Raw genomic sequence first — 18651 nt, 5'->3', positions numbered from 1 at the left:
CAATTCATATTTTTAAATGTCAACATAATAAATATAGGTACTTATGTATGTTTTTGCTATAAAATAATATTTTAAAAAGATTTCAATAGCTATATTTATTGATAAGCACCTACTTCTGTTTTTTTACTGTTTAAGAAATACCGGTATTCAATAAGAAATACCGAAAAACCGATATTGACAATTTCATTCGGTATTGCAATCCCTATATATAATATAGCATTTGATATTTTTCGTGTTTAATTTTGAAATGAACTAGGCACCTATCTCAATAGTGGCCGCCTGAAAATACTCTTCACTAATATTTGATAAAATGTAATCTTTTGCTACCTTTTATAAATGATATTTTTTATTAAATATATAGATAGTATATAAAAGATTTTATTAGATATTCTTCATAAATACTTATATAAATTTGTCAAAGATTTGATAATTTAATACCGGCGTTATAACCTTGGTTTAATTGGTCGGAGACTACTTCAGATATAGGAAAATAAAAGAGAGAAATTGGGGAAACCAAGACTCGAACAATTGGAAGAAGAAAGAAAATATTCTATTTTGTAACTGTTTTATTTTAGTAATAATGTCTAGCATTGTAATTTTAATTGCAGAAAAGGTGTAAAATGAATATTTTAACATTATCTATTGGTTCGCTGTACTAAACCGTTTAAAAATCAATTAGAATAACTGGAGTCCAACGGGCTGTTACGGGTGCCTTAAAAAAGGTCAAAGCAAATTAATTTTACAGAAATTGGAAACGGGGGGCAATGGGGTAGGGGTGGACCTTTCGAAATCTTCTACCCCACTCACTCCGCGTGTTAAATTAGACGTAAATATTAACGGTGACGCTAATTCATGACCTGGCAGGGGTGTTTTTGCCGTCCAAAAAGGGTAGAAATGTTTTACAGAAAAGATACTTACCCCAAATGAATTGAAAGCATCCCTGTTAGGGGTGACATTTATTCGCGACGCATTATTTTCTAAGGAATGTTGTGTTTTATTTGTCCCAATTAACTTAATGGTCTCCTCAATAACAAGATCTCAAATTTATTACTATCAAAGTCTAATATAATAAAACGTCACCCCGACTCTATCTTGCTATAGAGAAAAATAGTTTTTGAATCGATATTAATGACCAGTGAGATCACAAAATAATGTGTGTTGTGTTGATTGAGCTATTCAGAAGACATTGCAATAATTTACTCATCGTCTGGTGTTAAATAGATGCGATATAACAATAAAATTATTTATATTTTTGTGGAGATTTGCATTTTTATATACACCGTAAAATCCCTTGAAATTTTATTTTTTAGTGTGTAAAATATAAATAAAACGACCTTTTCTATACGTAATGTCCTTGATATTTTTAGGACCGATAAAAACGTTTCCACTTAAGGAAATGTATTATTTTATACCTTTGTAACACCTGTTGAAAAAAAATGTGGAAACTCAAAATCCAACTACCTACGCTTATTCTCAAAGATCAGATAATAAAGAAACATATTTTCAATAACCGACAATGTCGATAACTCCTTTGATTCTATGTTTTTTTTATAAATACCCTGTTACGAGTAGTCATAAGACATTTTGGTGCATAATTTAGAATAACCTCCGAAATGTAATATTATGTACCTACCTGTTTGAAAAAATGGACCAAATGAGACTTAAAGTCACATCCATTACACTCTGGGCGATAAGCGTTACCGACTACACTACCGGCTCACTATCCATACATAAACTTATACGAACATCTACCTATGAGTTATTTTAAATATTAGATAACAACCTTTAAATATAAGGCATTATGAATGACAATATTTTACAACGTTTTTATTATGTCGTATTCTTATTTGTCCGGTGGTTGTTTATCCAGTACAAATCTTGCAATCGATTTTTAACTAACTTCCCTACTAGCTAGACATTTGAAACTTTTAGAATATATCAGAACACGATGCCAATGCATTCTTTTAATATTTTTAGCCATCTTTAAGTAGAATTGAATTCATTTTCAGTTAATTCTGTTTTGTATGAAAAGTTATTTCGGAAGAAATCCGTAATCCAATCCACTATTATTGGTTGCTAGGGGTCTGGAGTCCTAGCAACAAAATTATTAATTTATACGTGCGTTACTAAGGAAATCAATATGAAATGTCAAAATGACATTTCAGTATTATTTCCACCAAGTACAAATTTTTTTGATCGTTTAAGCTAGTCAAGTCAAGTTTATATGATTCAACAGAAAATATAAAAACGTTTTATATAAAAAGTTCTTTTTATCTTGTAATTATTTAATATATAAGTAATCAGGATCTCTAAAAATATGTTTGATTTAATTGTTAATAATTTGTACTTATACTTTTTTTATTGAAGACAGGAGTAAACAATATTTAGAAATTGTGTATAGGTATTCAATGAAGATAATCAGATTCTTATACATATATCATTTTGAAAACACTTCTGAGAAAATAAATTATAATCAATAGAAAAAATCTTTTTTGAAAAAAGTAAGACACCCCTCAGGAATCGAACATGCATCTCTTGGGTTTCGCGCCCATGCACATAGACCATTATGCTGAAGGCGCCATACTTAATTGCGACAAATTTTAACTAACGACTCTTCTGTGAAGCGCTTTACAATTTTTTCTATTGGTTAGAATATATTTTCTCAGAAGTGTTTTCAAAATTATGTACTTATGTTCAATAGTCAGAATGTTACATTCTTAAATCTTATGAATTATTCGTTGAATAAAAAAATAGTTAATTTAAGATTCTTAAACCTTGTATTTTTTCTCTTGAATACAAAAATAGTCTTATTATCTGTTAATAGTTGTATTTCAGAATTCAAGAATTATTCATGCTAACCCGTTAACTATTTAGGAACGCCCACGGAAGGTGGCATATTATCTCATTATTTTAAAATGTGCGAAAAGTAAAGTGGGATAAGTCCAAAATCACCACTTTTCAGGAGGGCCAAGGGAAGATTGAATGGGAACTCCCATGTGGAATTCAGTAGGTAATTCAGAAGCGTTGATTCGATTCTTCCTTTTGCTCATTTACGTATAATATATTCAGTTCATGACGTGTGCATATTCAACACATTATTTAAAAAAATTGAAGACTTATTTTTTTATTCTTTCTCTAACATATATAAATACTGGTTAATTTTCGTTGTAGACAATTACTATATTATGAAGGTTTTGTTGCATAACATTTAAAATATATAAATTATCTACCAACATTAAATTCTCGCTACAAAAAAAACGATTCAAGATGTGAAATTTTCTTCCTCATTACATATGCAAGCATTTTCTTTTTCACAACCGAGGCTTGCCGTACGTCATGTAACCGTGGCAGTTTTTTTTATAGAGGTTTCATTGCTCGCCTTTTACATGATTTTTTTTACTATCAAGATGATTCCAAAGAGCTCTGTTTTATTTATATGCATGTTATTTATTGTACCAAAACATGCACATAAAACTTTTATAATATTACTATAATGTAGTAGAATTGAGAGATATTATTGTTTAACATAATATTTAGGGTGATATGTAGAAGAGAGGCGTAAGTGCTAAACCATACATTTAAAAAATGTTTAAATATATGACGTATTAATTTTAATTACATCGTTTTTATTAGTTCGTATTCTTATTTGTCCGGTGGTTATTTATCCGGTACAAATCTTGCAATCGATTTTTAACTAACTTCCCGACTAGCTAGATATTTGAAACTTTTAGAATATATCAGAACACGATGTCAATGCATTCTTTTAATACTTTTAGCCATCTTTAAGTAGAATTGAATTCATTTCCAGTTAACTTCTTGTTTTGTATGAAAAATTATTTCGGAAGAAATCCGTAATCCAATACACTATTATTGGTTGCTAGGGGTCTGGGGTAATAGCAACTAAATTATTAATATATACGTGCGTTACTATGGAAATCAATATGAAATGTCAAAATGACATTGCAGTATTATTTCTATCAAATACAATTTTTTTTGATCGTTTAAGCTAGTCAAGTCAAGTTTACATGATTCAACAGAAAATTTAAAAACGTTGTACTTATATAAAAATTTCTTTTTATCTTGTAATAATTTTTATATTGTTTTATGGTAGGATATCCCACGCCCTCCTTTATATGGAAAGAATTCGCGAAGAAGATTCCGCGTAATATGTTTATACTTTGGACTATGGTCTACTCAGTACTCCAATTATTGTCGCCCTCTTCATATTTATTAATCGCTAGCCTTCTCTAATCCGAGATGGCTATTGCTTTTGCATCGAAAGTAAGTATTTGAGCCATCCAACACTTTTCCGAATAGAACATTTCGCAGCAACAACTTTTCAACCTGGTGGATCCAAGTCTATTCCTTGGACATGGCTGGGAAATCTTAGTCCATAAATTGTGATGTTTTGATCATTTTGGGTTAATTTACTTATTTATTTATTATTTATTTATTAATGTACATTTAATACTCTAAATATCGCTTTCAAAAAAAATATCAGCAGGTCATTTGCAGATTTTTTTAATTTATTACTCAAAATTCTGATCGATATGTAGGCATTGAAGTACCTATAATTAGCTCTTCTTCGTTATTGTGACTTCATGACTGAAAAGTCGCTGAATTAAAATTAAAGTAAATACTGGCCATCTGACTATGTCAATTAAATTACCTCTTGATTTACGTAGAATACCTTCATTGGCAAGTCCTACCTTGAAAAACGCAAACCCAAATATTTGTAATAATGACTTAGCTACCTATATTATTATTACATTTTGCTAAATATGTATTCTAAGCATGATATTTTCATGAATACTGTTTTTTATTTATTACTTAAAATGTAATTCACAGAATTTTTCTTTCAACATTAATTATACATTACGTAGGTACTTAAGTACTACTTACGTTCTTTGGTATAAAGCAGAACTTTAAAATATTCAACATGCATGTCGCGTAGAATATTTTAATACAGAATAAGATAATAAAGTCGTTTTGAACAGGAGATTAAAAATATATGTAAAATTTTAATATCGCGGTATAGTGTAACCAAAAAATATATGGATAAAGTGAAGCTTCTACGCTTTACGGCTGGCAGCAAAATGTTTACATATATTCGGAATAATTCCTAACAAAAACTTTACGACACATCTTAACCCTACGAGAGACAGCGGGCTTGACATAAAACACTTTATATCCGCGCAGCGACATATGGCTAGCGACATATAAAAAAGAGTATAAATGTTCACGTGTATAAAAATAATATAACGCATTATACATTCGCACTTCAGGGGTTGGAAGGGATTTTTTGTTTGGGTTGACAATATACATAAATTCGTTGAGTTTTAATATATAAACTTAGTACAGTAGATTCGATGGAGTTTGAATTGTTAAAAAAAAATGATTTGTAATCTATTATAGTAACATCAATCAACATACCCACATTATAACTAACGATCTCAAGACGATAATTAATTACTCGTCACTCGAATTTATCATAATATTTTATTAATAGATTATTCAGTCGATATCAAACCTTTAAATCAAGCAGTTCAAAACTAACCTCTCAATTAAATAGTCGTTTCACGCATATTGTGTTTGTCCTAATATGACATAAAATTATTAAATACGAAATTAACATATATAATCAAATTGATATAATCTCAAAAATATATACATCCTTAACATGTTATACAGTGTACAATAAAACACACAATAAATAACCTTTATGAACAGTAGTTCTGTCGATCAGTCAATTACGTATCCACATATCAAAAATTAAATTTAGTGGTTGAACAACTACATAAATAGTAAACCCCTAATGAATAAACAACTACAGGTAGGTACATAATACTCAGCTGAGAAATAATATGAAGTAATAACCTTATATTAATGCATCCATGGTTATACATAATCATATATCATGTACTATTTCTTTATGTGTCGTTTCCTCTTCGAATTTTGGAATTCATAAAAACAATCCACCTTTGAAACTGCTGACCGAAATAACGAGACGGTGAAAATAAAAATAAAACCACGTCCTTAGAATGATTCTTCAATATCTTCTATGTATTTTCCATGTCATCGACTTACTAATGCATGATATTGCATACGAAAAATAAAAGGTTTCGCGGACGACCATAATCAAATACATTTGGGACTACTTATACAAATTTCATCTTTTCTTAAACATAATGAGTTAGGTAACTAGTTTATATTAATACAGGCGAATGTGGTTGAAATGTTAAGACTACATTGCAATAAGGGTGGGGTGCTTATTGTGAATTCGCATTTATATTATCTTTACAGTATTTTTATTGTTTTCTACTGACGTGTCCATAATATGTATGTGTTTATTTTTATAACTACATACAAATTTACTCTCTGGTATAGAAAGTTGGCAAAGTTTTTCTGCTTTTCCACTACTTACTTAGCTCATTCTGTCACACAATTAGTTACATACATTATATTAAAATGGGGTAGTTCGGTACTACGAACAAGGGGTCTTATTACACCGTTTTCATAAAAAAAACTTTTTTGTTAATGATTCTATCGATCTGAAACCTACACTAATATATTTTGCGGTTTCAAGATAGAACTTTAAAAAAATCGGTGTCGTCCATCTACTTTTAGGGAAAAAAAACTTAGGTAAGTATAGCATTAGCGCGGCTCGGGATGGAGGACTGAAAGCGGCCTCGGGGCTCCACTAGTACATTATTATTAGTTATATTTGGTTGAAAAATTAATTTTGTACATATTGCTACAATTATGCATATCGCAAATTCAAGTTGTCCCCATTTATTCCCAACCGGGGTTTCGCGGAATTCTTGATCGCCGCGAGGCATGTTAGGGGTTCCGTGAGAATTTTCAAAAGCTACAATTTGAAACAAATTCGGTATTAGAGAAAAAATGTTTAACGTGACCTAATTTTAAACAATTAAGTATTTTTAAATGTTATGTCAAAATCAAGCAATCCTGTTATCAGTAGTGAATGTCATCGCCTACTATGCACTGTTCATCTTATTTATACCGAACCATTTACATGTATACAATAACCAGTGTTGCCATATTTTTCTATGCTGAAATATAGTATTTCTGTAAAAAATATAGTATAGGAACATTTTTCGGCTCGAATCCTTTAAAATTATAGTATTTTGGCATATTCGTCGTAAAATTATAGTATTTTACATTTTTTGCAGAAACAAAATTATAGTATTGTACTATAATTATAGTACGGTTGGCAACACTCGTTACAACACAGAAATGGTTTATTACTAAACTACTTATTGTTAAATGAGAGTAAATTGGCTTGCCCAATAGTTTCGGACAAAGGTGTGTTAAAATAATAATTGTCCCATCAAATTTAATCATCAGTGCTAATATGCTGTGTAATTTGGGACTAAAAATCTTGTAAAGTGTAAGAAACAGCTGTAGATGTCCTTATTATCGACAGCTTTACAGGTATATTTTATAATTATTGACCTATTTGGATTTTAATATATGTCGTCCAGGTAGGGGTTCCTCCAGTTTTTAAAAAATGTGCCAAGGGTTCCGCAACATAAAAGGTTGGGAATCACTACGACTGTCGTAGCATAACGTGAGGTTGATGTATTTTTGATGAAATCTGAATTTAAAAACGCTCAACCTTAATTTTTAATAATATTTTAAATTTAAATATTTTTTTTTCATATATAACTCGTAATCATACGCAAAACAAACGGTGTGACAGTTGGATTACCAATGCGTAGTGGCAGAGTCCCCTGTGCCCCTGTCTCAAAAGTTAAATAAAACGGTTATTATTTTGTAGGCGTTTTAATGAAAGCTGAGGTTTGTTCTAACAATAATGCTTAGAAAATCTATTGATTATATTTTTAATATGATTTTAATCGAAACAAATAAGATTATTATTAAAATAATATTATATTATTTGAATTGACGTTCACGTAGTAGAACTCCGTTATAAAAAATAAAGTTATTATTGTTAAGTTTAATCTTCACCTTTCGTTATAGTTGATGGGCTTATAGCCAGAAACAGCTGTCAACGTAAACAATTAAGCTAAAATAGAATTAACAATAATAACTTTGTTTCAAAACCATTCAATAATTCTATAATATTCACGAGTTATTCGTATTGGGATATTTTTGCGATATGTATACAAATAACAAACGCATATAATTGTCATCAAATTTTACATAAAAACTAATGTAATAATATATAAACATAAAAATATATTATGTATTTAAGTTCGAATTCTTTGATGCCGACTATGTAACCCTTTAATGCCATTAAACTATAGCTAATGTTTCATTTGTAGCAATTTTTCTAAAAGTACAGAAAGATTTTTTTGTTATAACGTTTATTTTTTTTTCTTCTTTGTCCTAATTAGAATATGCATAGAAACAAAATCATAGACACCACTGTATACGCATAATATATCTTGTTTCAGTTGTTATTATTAGCATCGTCAATTTAAATTTTGATTCCATAACAGTTTTATGTCAATATTGCTTGCAACTGTCGAAACCGGGAGATTTCAGAATCTTAGTTTCATTCGTAATTTTAACCCTCTAATTTATTGATTGAACTATCGTTCTATTTTTAAAAATAAATACTTCTGCATCACAAGTTCTTTTGATTATTGAATCCCCCCACCCCAAGTTGTAAGAGTACAATATAAAATACAGTAATTTAGAATAAATAATATGAAAATTGTCCTCAACTTACGTGAGTTACTGTAACTCGACTCACGAATAATATGCAATATAAAACCCAGCGAAGAAAGTTGTAAGAGAGATTTTTTGATTGCGGATATTTTGAGTCTTGCGTTTTTATATGCGCGTAAATGTCGCAGTACGTGGAATTATAAAATGCAATAAAATCGTGTATCTTTTACAGACTTAGCTTTATTTAGTATCTAATAACAAAAATATTTCTACTTAAGAATGGCAACATATATTTAAAGTTTTAAATTAAAATACAAATTTTTTTCAGTAATAATATCTTATACTAAATATGTCCAACGCGTCGATCGCGGGATGGATTTGTTCGATCGAATTTATGTTGTTATATATTATCATTTTGTTGTGATTTTGATGAGGAAGCATTAGCCATTTATATTTTTATTATTTTAAACAGCTTACCAACTTGGAAGTAGTTTTCGTATTACATCACTCACGACCTGCTACATGAGTGAGAGAAAGAAAAGTTATGAATCCCGCATTTTAAACTGAGACGTAGTTTTCCTTTGTTGTCGAGTATCGTACCGTTAGTAATATCCAGACGAATGAAATAAGTCTTTAAAACGTCATTCGTTCGAACGTATTGACTTTTTTACAATAAGTTTACACACGGAGTATTAATTGTTTTTTTGATACTTTACTAACCAACTACTAAATTTAAGGTACCGGATTAATTCATAGTTTTGTATAAATACTCATTCTATTCATAATTTCTTTTATGTTTCGTAAAATTTGTAAATAGGGTTTGAAAGTTTACGTGTTTATAAATTTGTATTATTACTGACTGTCAAAATTCTTTAACTTAATATTATGCTTTTAAAAATATATAATTAAGGCTATTCCAATAGGAATATGGCAATTATTCAAATCGAATGGCATGTCAGCTGAATAGAAAAAAAAACTAATGTTGGAGTCAATATTTAGTCATCCATTCAAAAACAACCCTTAATTGACAAATAATGAACCATTACACATTGTTACATTATATTTTACTCTTTCTCACGTAAACACAGCCTGTCGCACCGTATGACGGATGGTCTTTTTAATGGAATACAGTGTGTTCATAAAAAGGGGGTTGTTATTAAAAACGCATCGATTTTTTTCGGCAACTAATACAATTAGTGTGAAATTCTCTTCGTGGAATTCTATTCGTCAAATTTGCCGTCATTCGTTATTAGTCTGACAGGATTTTTGACAACGCGATAATGAACACCTATGAACAAGATTGATTTAAATATCAGAGGTTACTCTGGTTTGATTTACAACTTTTTATGGAGGTCATACATTAAAAAAATAAAGGTCAGTTATTATGTGACATAAAATTTTTATTTTTTATTTTGTAGATTATTAATTGAGCTTGAAATGTGCTAGACACTAAGAAAGATCAAAAATTTACGTTCTTATACATTTAATTTTAAAAAAAAAATGCTTTTAAGGTGTAGATTTCTGGAAATTTTTTTTTCAGTCGACACAAGAACATAATTTAAAAAAAATACATATGATTTAAATCCACGGCTAATTACGTAGGTCCCAGTATTCTTTACTAAATAAACAAATATTATTGACGAAAACAATTAGGGCTTGAAAAAGACTGGAGCGGACAGGAGCTTTTTTCCGGTTCGTGAAATTCTTGAGACTACATCTTCGGGGTCTGAATATTATATTGTGTGTCACTACTAAAACAATTAATATGGTATAATTAATAATGATAGTAATGAATGGGTTATTTACAAGTATGTATGTGTGATTTCATGTGGGGTTAGGAAGATAATCCACTGTTTATGACGGTAGATACAGGAAAAGAGAATAATAAATAATTGTTTGTCAATATATTCCAGCCTTCAATCTTTAGTCGAAATTGATATCATAATAATTATAAAGACTGTTACCTATTTCGTTGGCGTACAATAATCAGCGAGTTAGGGTGGAAAAGTATTTATTTTAAAAGGTGATACGATACGTATTGATATAAATTTAGACAATTAAAATTAAGCGGGCGATCCTGGCAAAGAGCGAGGTGCCCATTAAGTTGTGATTATATTGAAATGCACGTCGCGTAATATCACCTGACGTCAGAGTAAGCTGCCGATATGGGAAAAAAATGTGTAATGTCATTTTTCATGGTGTTAAAAATGTTATCAGACTGATGCTCCCATCCCGAAGCACATTTTGAACCTTTGAACGAACATTGTCTGTTTCTGCCGATTAGTCTGCCGAAATCACCAAAACAATAATGAGGTCACCTCACGTTCTACCGCACTGCATCGACACCTGCATGAAAGTTTCATCATTTTCTACATGCTTACACATTTTCGACTCATGTCAACATCGCGTGTTTTTTGTTTTTAGCTGTTGGCACTGTGTATTTTCTATAAGAAGTTGTATATTATCTATGGTCTGCAGTTTGGGTTCTGTTCAAAATATTATCTATAGATATAATATCGCAGTAATTTTAACGTATGCAGACGTACAAACTATTAAAATTAATTTTATTTAGCCCGAATAATGAATAATAATTCAAAATATTAATACATTGCAGTTTGCATTCTCTATCATTGAATTTACAGAGGTGGTGACCGTTCAAAATATTCTGCAAAATGACGAAACCTTAGACTAAATTTGTCACCGTGACAGCGTCACATTACGCGACGTGCATCTCAATATACGACTTTATTTGCGCCACGCGCCCTAGCATAAGCGTGGCTTTATACCTGACTGGAATTATGTGACCAGGTAAAATGTTTGTTACACTTCTTATGCCTAGTTCTACATATTTATAACATTAACTATTAAAAAAAAACATATTATTCATATTTTTATTGAAGTTTCAGTCATTTCCTTGTTATAAGATCGTCAGTAGCCGGTTGTAGGGGTCGATTTAGTGTTTATTAGTAGATATAGGTATAACAAAATCGAACACACTATAATATTTTTGAAAAATTGTCGAACGCTCCGGTTCGTAAAAGTTTCCATTTCGAGCGCTGAAAAAAATGTCGTAATTACGATTCTTGTCTCGATTGAAAACGTTGTCCTAGTAATTTATCCTCCTAGTAATGCTATGTTTAGGAACGGATTTGAAGATAAAACGTTGTAACCTGATATTCTTCGCCTATACTTCTTTCGGCAAAGGCTGTAGCAGCTACCTGTCCTGGCGGGGGGACCCTTTATTGCCACCTGCCACGTACGAGGTAGCGCGTGCCGTGAGCATTCCATACTATACACATGCATCAGCTGCGTCTACCTGTCCGGTATTATTATGTACCTTTCCTGCTTGTATTATTTATTTAATATCCTCGCAATCATAACGGATTCTTTTTTGTACCGCCGGTCGTTGGGATCAGCTGATTTGAACATTCTGAAACAAATTGTAGATACGTAAAAGGTATGTTTTTTGTTCGTATGAATTCATATAATTTTGATGCCATACACTATAGCTATTTTTTTATCAATGTTTCGCAATTTGTCCCTTATCCAAATATCCCTGGATTAAATAAATATTAAACTCTTAATCGTGCGATTCAATATTTTATCCTGAAATGGAATGCCGAGTTCAAAAATTACTAGTGAAATTTCAAAGACTTGTTTAATTATTTCACTGTCATTTTTATTCAAACCTCTAATGGCTACTTAGTCCAGACTGAGATACGTAAATACGAGATGATGTAAAGGTAAAGAGACTAGACGCATTCGAAATGTGGTGCAGGAAAAGAAGTAGACAGTAGTAGTAGAGAAGTAGAAGTTGAAAGTAGTAGACGCCCAAACGGACAAACGAATAATCATCAGCGAGCTTTTCATTGGAGACAGATTCTCCCAGGTTGTCCTGCGCTGTATTTTACAATTGCAACATTGTAAAAACTGGAAACACTCAGGATACTTGTCAGGTTGTTGAGGACGAAGATGAGCACCTTCCAGATGAACAATCCGTATCAAAACTAAAAAAAGGGTATTCCCTTATCAGCTGTTATGTGTGGTGAACAGTGACGTCTCTAGGCAAAGTGCCGCCCTTATGCAGACTTAATACCGTCCCCTTTCAGTTTAAGTCTCAATTTGTATGCAAAATTGTTAGGAGCATACATAGCATCTACTGAGTATTAGAGAATTTCTACGAAATCGACTATCAAACAACGGTAGTTTTAGGTACATGAAAGTCTGAATGATTATTAAAACTAAGATGCCGGTACTTTACAAACGAAATAGCATCATCTCCGCTTCATGGAAAACAGCCACTGCTTTGCAAAGTTATAGTGGACGTATTCGTTTCTTCGTTTGCCGCCCTTTATAATCTGCTGCCCTAAGCAACGCATGGTCTATCTACGCCCCTCTGGTTGTTACTGGTACTGACTTCTGATTGAGATAAGCACAAAACGTGGAGAAGGCTGCTTCCCAACGGTGAAATCATCCGGGTTACAACTCTTAATCTTAACGAACAATAAGTTGCACTACTGTAATCTGGATTACTAGTTATAGATATTGATAAAGTATCCATGAAACACTATTTTATATTGTGCGCACGGTTTTATTGAAAGTAAGGAAAACGTCCGCACGGCATTATTGATGTTCGATTATGTCACGAGAAACCTTCATAATAAATATAATGACACTACGCCCTGTTCGTAAAGGCACCTTTTTATGCTCGACCTCTAAAGCGAAAGATGTCGCCAAACAAGTGAGCGATATTTAATATTGAAAAGAGACTCCACTAAAGATGGCCCCTTTGACGATAGGGATTATGCTTTAGGATTTGATAGTAGATATTGAGCAATATAAACATGTAGTACCTTGGCTTAAAATTTATTCAAACTTTAATAAAGTACAATATTGTTATTTAATATGGCTTAAACGTTAATAAACTACCAACTGTAGGTACCTACTTAATCCGAATTAAGACGGTATATAGTTGGAATATACATGCTGTCCTGCTTTGACATTTCCTTCGCGCCACGTGGTATCTTATATTATCAACATTATTTTGTCAATACGACGTAACATTTTACAAGCGTTGGCTACATTATTTTAATTTTAACTATTTGTGTTTTTGTTTTGTAGTGCTCTTGTGACAGAGATGCCTGGAAAAACGTTGTGCAGTCGGCCATGGACCTGAACGGCCCCTAGCGCCAGTTTAATAATAATAAGTGCTCTTGTGCTGTGTTCTGATAATGACTTAAATTAAGAAAAAAAACACAAAACATATTAACTCACAGTTAAAAGACGCAAATGACTGAAAAAAGGTTGTTATTTCACGTCATTTTCACACAATGTTACACACGTCGAAAGAAAGAGACTTCAGATATCTCACTTCTTATGGCATATAAAATAGTAAAGCAGTATTTAAAGAAAAAAACTAACATACAAGCAGACCTGTCTGTATTCTGTATTTCCATGTATCCCCATGATAACAATCGTCGAAATCAGAAGCATTAGTAAGCTTGATTGTTTTTTTCAAGACACATTTATATAACTTACCATTGATAATACCAACTGGGAGGTCAATGATTGTATTCAACCAAATTGTTTCGCGTATTGATATATTCCACTAGCGTGAGTGGAATTTATGTGGACTAAAATATTAAATTCTTAAAATGTGGTCTACTTAGTTTACTCTGTGTACTTTACTTATTACAGTGTTTATTGTTTAAATATTGACGAGTGGTAAAGTCTCTGCTTACCTTGAATGCATGAATTTTGAAATCCGGGGGCTTCGTGAAAATCCACATTTTATTTTTTAATGCGTTTTTGGAAATAATAAGTTGAATAAATTGCCAGATAATTATCGTCAATTAATAATCGATTAAGAAATCTCTTTGTGGGGCAGCCAAGCTCAAAGCCAATCATTTAGTTAGTTAAGTCATTACCGTTATTTATTAAGCCTTTTTATATTTTGTAATATTGGCTTCATGTAAAATACAGGAAATTAAAAAAATGTATCTGCTTTTGATTCTCCTGAATAGCAGTGTTTTTACGTATGTCCCTTTTACTTTCGTACATAGATATGCTCTCCGACTTTTCGGTATAATATCGTAAAAAATTCTTTATATATCTACGTATATGATTAGACGCTTCAGTTTATAAAGTGGGTACCTTTAGGTAATAGAGATTTGGGCTAAATTGTCGCCTGGGAAACATATTACCTATCTACTAAGCAATTGAGAACACCTGTCGCTAAGCAGATAGCGTCTGCTGGTCATGCATACGTACAAATCGTATACTGTAGAGTGTAGGTATACAAATATATAATATACTCGAACTAACTTACTATATATAAGTAAAGTAGAACCTAACACTTGTGTAAGACAAAGCATATATTTCAATAATAAGATTCTAACATTCTAAAATTGTATATATATATATATATTATTCGGAACATATTCAATAAAACAAATAATTTATAATATTCATGTGTAAGAATAACACTGATAAATTTGACTTAAACTCCTGACCGCATCAGTAATCATGTGTGTAATATCATTACCTTAATAAAATTTAAAACTCTGGGATAGCTCAGTTATTAGAAATAATTCGCATGTGTCAGAGATATATAATTAATGATTATATATAGCTTATAAGATAATGCGACTCATTTGTATAGTGAATGAATGATATGAATTTGAATTCAACGTGGTTTTTTTTCGTATATTTTAAAGGATTTTAAAATTACTTACTTAAAATGAATTTATAATATATTTATATATATATATACATGCCAGTAAGGCGTCATTCATGAGTTCTAATGGAGGGGATGGGGTCTGATATAATTTAATGGTTCGTGACGTATGTTAGGGGATTGTAGAAAATGTGGCTTCGTAAAGCCAACCGAATATAAACTCTTTTTCTGAGAATAAAATATTTTTTTACGAAGAGGGAAAGGTCAATAATATCACGTAATTTAGACATGGGGTCAAAAATATTGTGAAATAACGAGATACCGAGTAGAAGAGTAAGCAGTAGGGCTAAAAGAGCCCCGAGCCAAAATTCTGATCCCCGGATTTCGGGATTACAATTTGACAATCCCGGAATCCCGGGACTAGTCCCGGGATTGGCATTTTTTCCATTTTTAATATAAAATTTTTATATTTACAAATAACATTGATAAAATCGGTCAAAAATAAATCTAGTATAATTTATACTATTTAAGACATTTATTATTAATATTGTATACGCTCATCATGGAAATTAATGGAGAAAATAATATTGTAATATAAATAATAATGTGAATTTAATATGAGATTACTGTTTCTGATAGTAAAGATTTAATGAAAGGGTTATCGAGATTTAAAATAGTAAAGCAAATCATGGTGTACTTATGGCCTTTCCGCTTCATAAATCTAATTAGTCAGCAGCCAAATATGAAACTGCTGTAAAACGCATGAGATCACGGTGGAATTACTTTGATAATAGTGCAAAGCATTGTTTTTTTCCAATATTTCTCATTTTTATTAATTTATGTGAAAAAATAAAACGAATCGGCAACTTACACATGGGTATAAATCAAATTTCATTCAAACTCAGTTTATTTCTTATATAGTTATTTGTTATTAAAAGTATTTTTTCTGTTATATTTTCGTTTTTATTTTATTTTCTTTAAAAATTAATAAAAAAAATCAATCCCGAAAGTTTCGGGATTATGTTTATCAATCCCGGGATTCATAGGTATCGAAAATAGCTCGGGATCTCGGGATTGGAATCCCTAGTAAGCAGTAAGATTAGTAATACAAACTTTTAATACTAATTTAAGAATACTGAGAAAAATAATACTTATTTTGTGGGGGTGATGCAAGCTAGAAGTCTGAATTTAATTTTGTCTCATTCAAGTATAGGCAATACATTTCGATAAACATCTATAATTTTTTTAAAGGTTGTTTCTTATACTTATTTTATTTTATATTATGTGGAAACTGTGCACTTACAAATTTAATGTTCTGTAATTGTACTAAAACATTATAAATTCTAATGGATTTAAGTTTTGTACTATTCCATTAGAACTAAAATTCAAATTCCATCAAGTACTATCGGTCGATAGTATTAATATTAAAACATTATAATTATTATTAACGTAGGTATAAAGTGTTGTTGTATTTTATTAGTCAAAGCAAATATTATTATATATTATCATATCTGCATCAAAGTTAAACATTTGTAAAAGAAAAATGTACTTACTTACAAAGTGGTTTTGTGTATAAATGCTTTTTATCTTATCTTGTGATTGTTTAAAATATAAACAAGAGGTGAATAGTTTTAATGTAATCAAATACTAATTGTTTTATTTTTGTTTGTTTCAGGTAATACATAACACTTTAAGATATACGATGATGACGGATGGACATATGTAAGCATTTATTTGTATTGAGGATTGAACAATTTGTTTTAACATTTGTAGCTAGATCTCCCTGATAAATATATTCCAATAAGATTTACTTATGTTTTTAACTTAAGTAAATTACGATTAATTCAAATGCATGACGACCTTCACGAATCAAAGTCAACAGAATCGATTAATATAATATAGAAAATAATACAATCATAATATGTTCGTATAAAAAGCTCCCTTGTGATTATATAAAATTTTCGCTCCTATTTCTAAAATGCTAAATAATAAACTCCGTCAACTGCAACAAGAAAGGCACACGTAACAAGTGATTATAATTTTGGGGTGACAAATTTAATTTTCCCACTCATATGGCTTCGGATTTAGCGATGACTCCAAATACATTACTATTTGAGTAGAAAAAAAAATGTAATTAAAATGATAACCGATATTCATCAATGGCATTAAAATTCGTCGAGTTAACAACTCGATCTTGGAAACAAATAATATCAATCGATGGTGATTATTATGTATGGCGAGAACAAAAACTGCCATGGAGTGCATGTGGGCGCCCGAACAGTATTTTTAACCCATAGCTTACGGGCCGCACAAAATTGTGTTTTTGCTAATTACTTTTCAAATGCAAATTAACACGTTAATTACAAAATTAATTAAAAGGGCCCGTAAGCATTGTGTTATTAAAAGTGACCTCCCATTGTGACGTGAGTGTAAATTGTTCAACCAATTTATGCTACCAATGCTCACGTATACAATATGTAAAATATGATCTCAGAGAAATCCAAAAATTACGCGAAAAGGCCACAAACAAACAACTGATAAGAAAGCAGACAAGAGTCAGCGACGAAATGGCATTGTCGCTCGGCGAGTGGACAAGCGCTGTACAAATGCCGTCATATAGTGATACCCAAGGGGCACTAAATGACCACAGGGACTACTTAAAAATCGCTGGATAGACTTATGCAGCTCTTTGATATGTACGTAGCAGTGAAGAACTAAGGGATGGAAAAAAGTAGAGGAAACTAGTGGAGGTCTTCATCCAAACGTGATTTAAAAACACATTTTGTTAATCTTATCTTACGTACATATATAATTTATTTATTTATTTATTTATTTATAAAAAAGAGTATTACGGCATTACAGCTTTTGGCCAATGCGCCATAATACATAATACATACAAATATATAAAAATATCTTAATTACAAATAACAACTAATATGACAAGAAAGTGGAAAAGACAGCATGTGTAAATATTAAAGAAATATGATAATATATACAATTATAAATTTATCCTATTTAAAACGTCTACAAACATTATATAATTAATAAAAAACAAATTAACCTTTATGGTGCCATCAAATAAGCTAATTGCACGATACACAGCATCATGAAACATAACATCTGTCCTGCGACGAGGTATCTTGAAGACCGTGGAGCTGCGAGTGATATTGGTGGGAACATGAAAATTAATATTTGCCAGTATATGCGGATTGTAAATGAACCCACGAAGAAGTAAAAAGAAATGCTTTAAAAGAACAATCACTCTTCGGGTAGACAGGGATTGCATTGATAGCATACCCAGAAGAAAACGAGTCGGG

General features: G+C 31.0%; 1 long non-coding RNA gene across 1 annotated transcript in view; it reads left to right on the top strand.

Annotated features, from left to right (window-relative positions):
* Positions 1-17858, top strand: part of LOC147075707 (uncharacterized) — a 224218-nt gene extending 206360 nt beyond the window's left edge. The window contains exons 4-5 of the long non-coding RNA XR_015069952.1: positions 17010-17614; positions 17724-17858. This is a non-coding gene — a long non-coding RNA (uncharacterized LOC147075707). The remainder of the gene's footprint in view (positions 1-17009; positions 17615-17723) is intronic.
* The last annotated feature ends 793 nt before the right edge of the window (positions 17859-18651 follow it).

Source organism: Rhyacophila brunnea, unplaced genomic scaffold, assembly GCF_057557595.1.
Source record: "Rhyacophila brunnea isolate RB1 unplaced genomic scaffold, BYU_Rbru_1.0 scaffold_14, whole genome shotgun sequence".
Lineage (NCBI taxonomy): Eukaryota > Metazoa > Arthropoda > Insecta > Trichoptera > Rhyacophilidae > Rhyacophila > Rhyacophila brunnea.
This window is presented reverse-complemented; position numbering and strand designations above follow the sequence as displayed.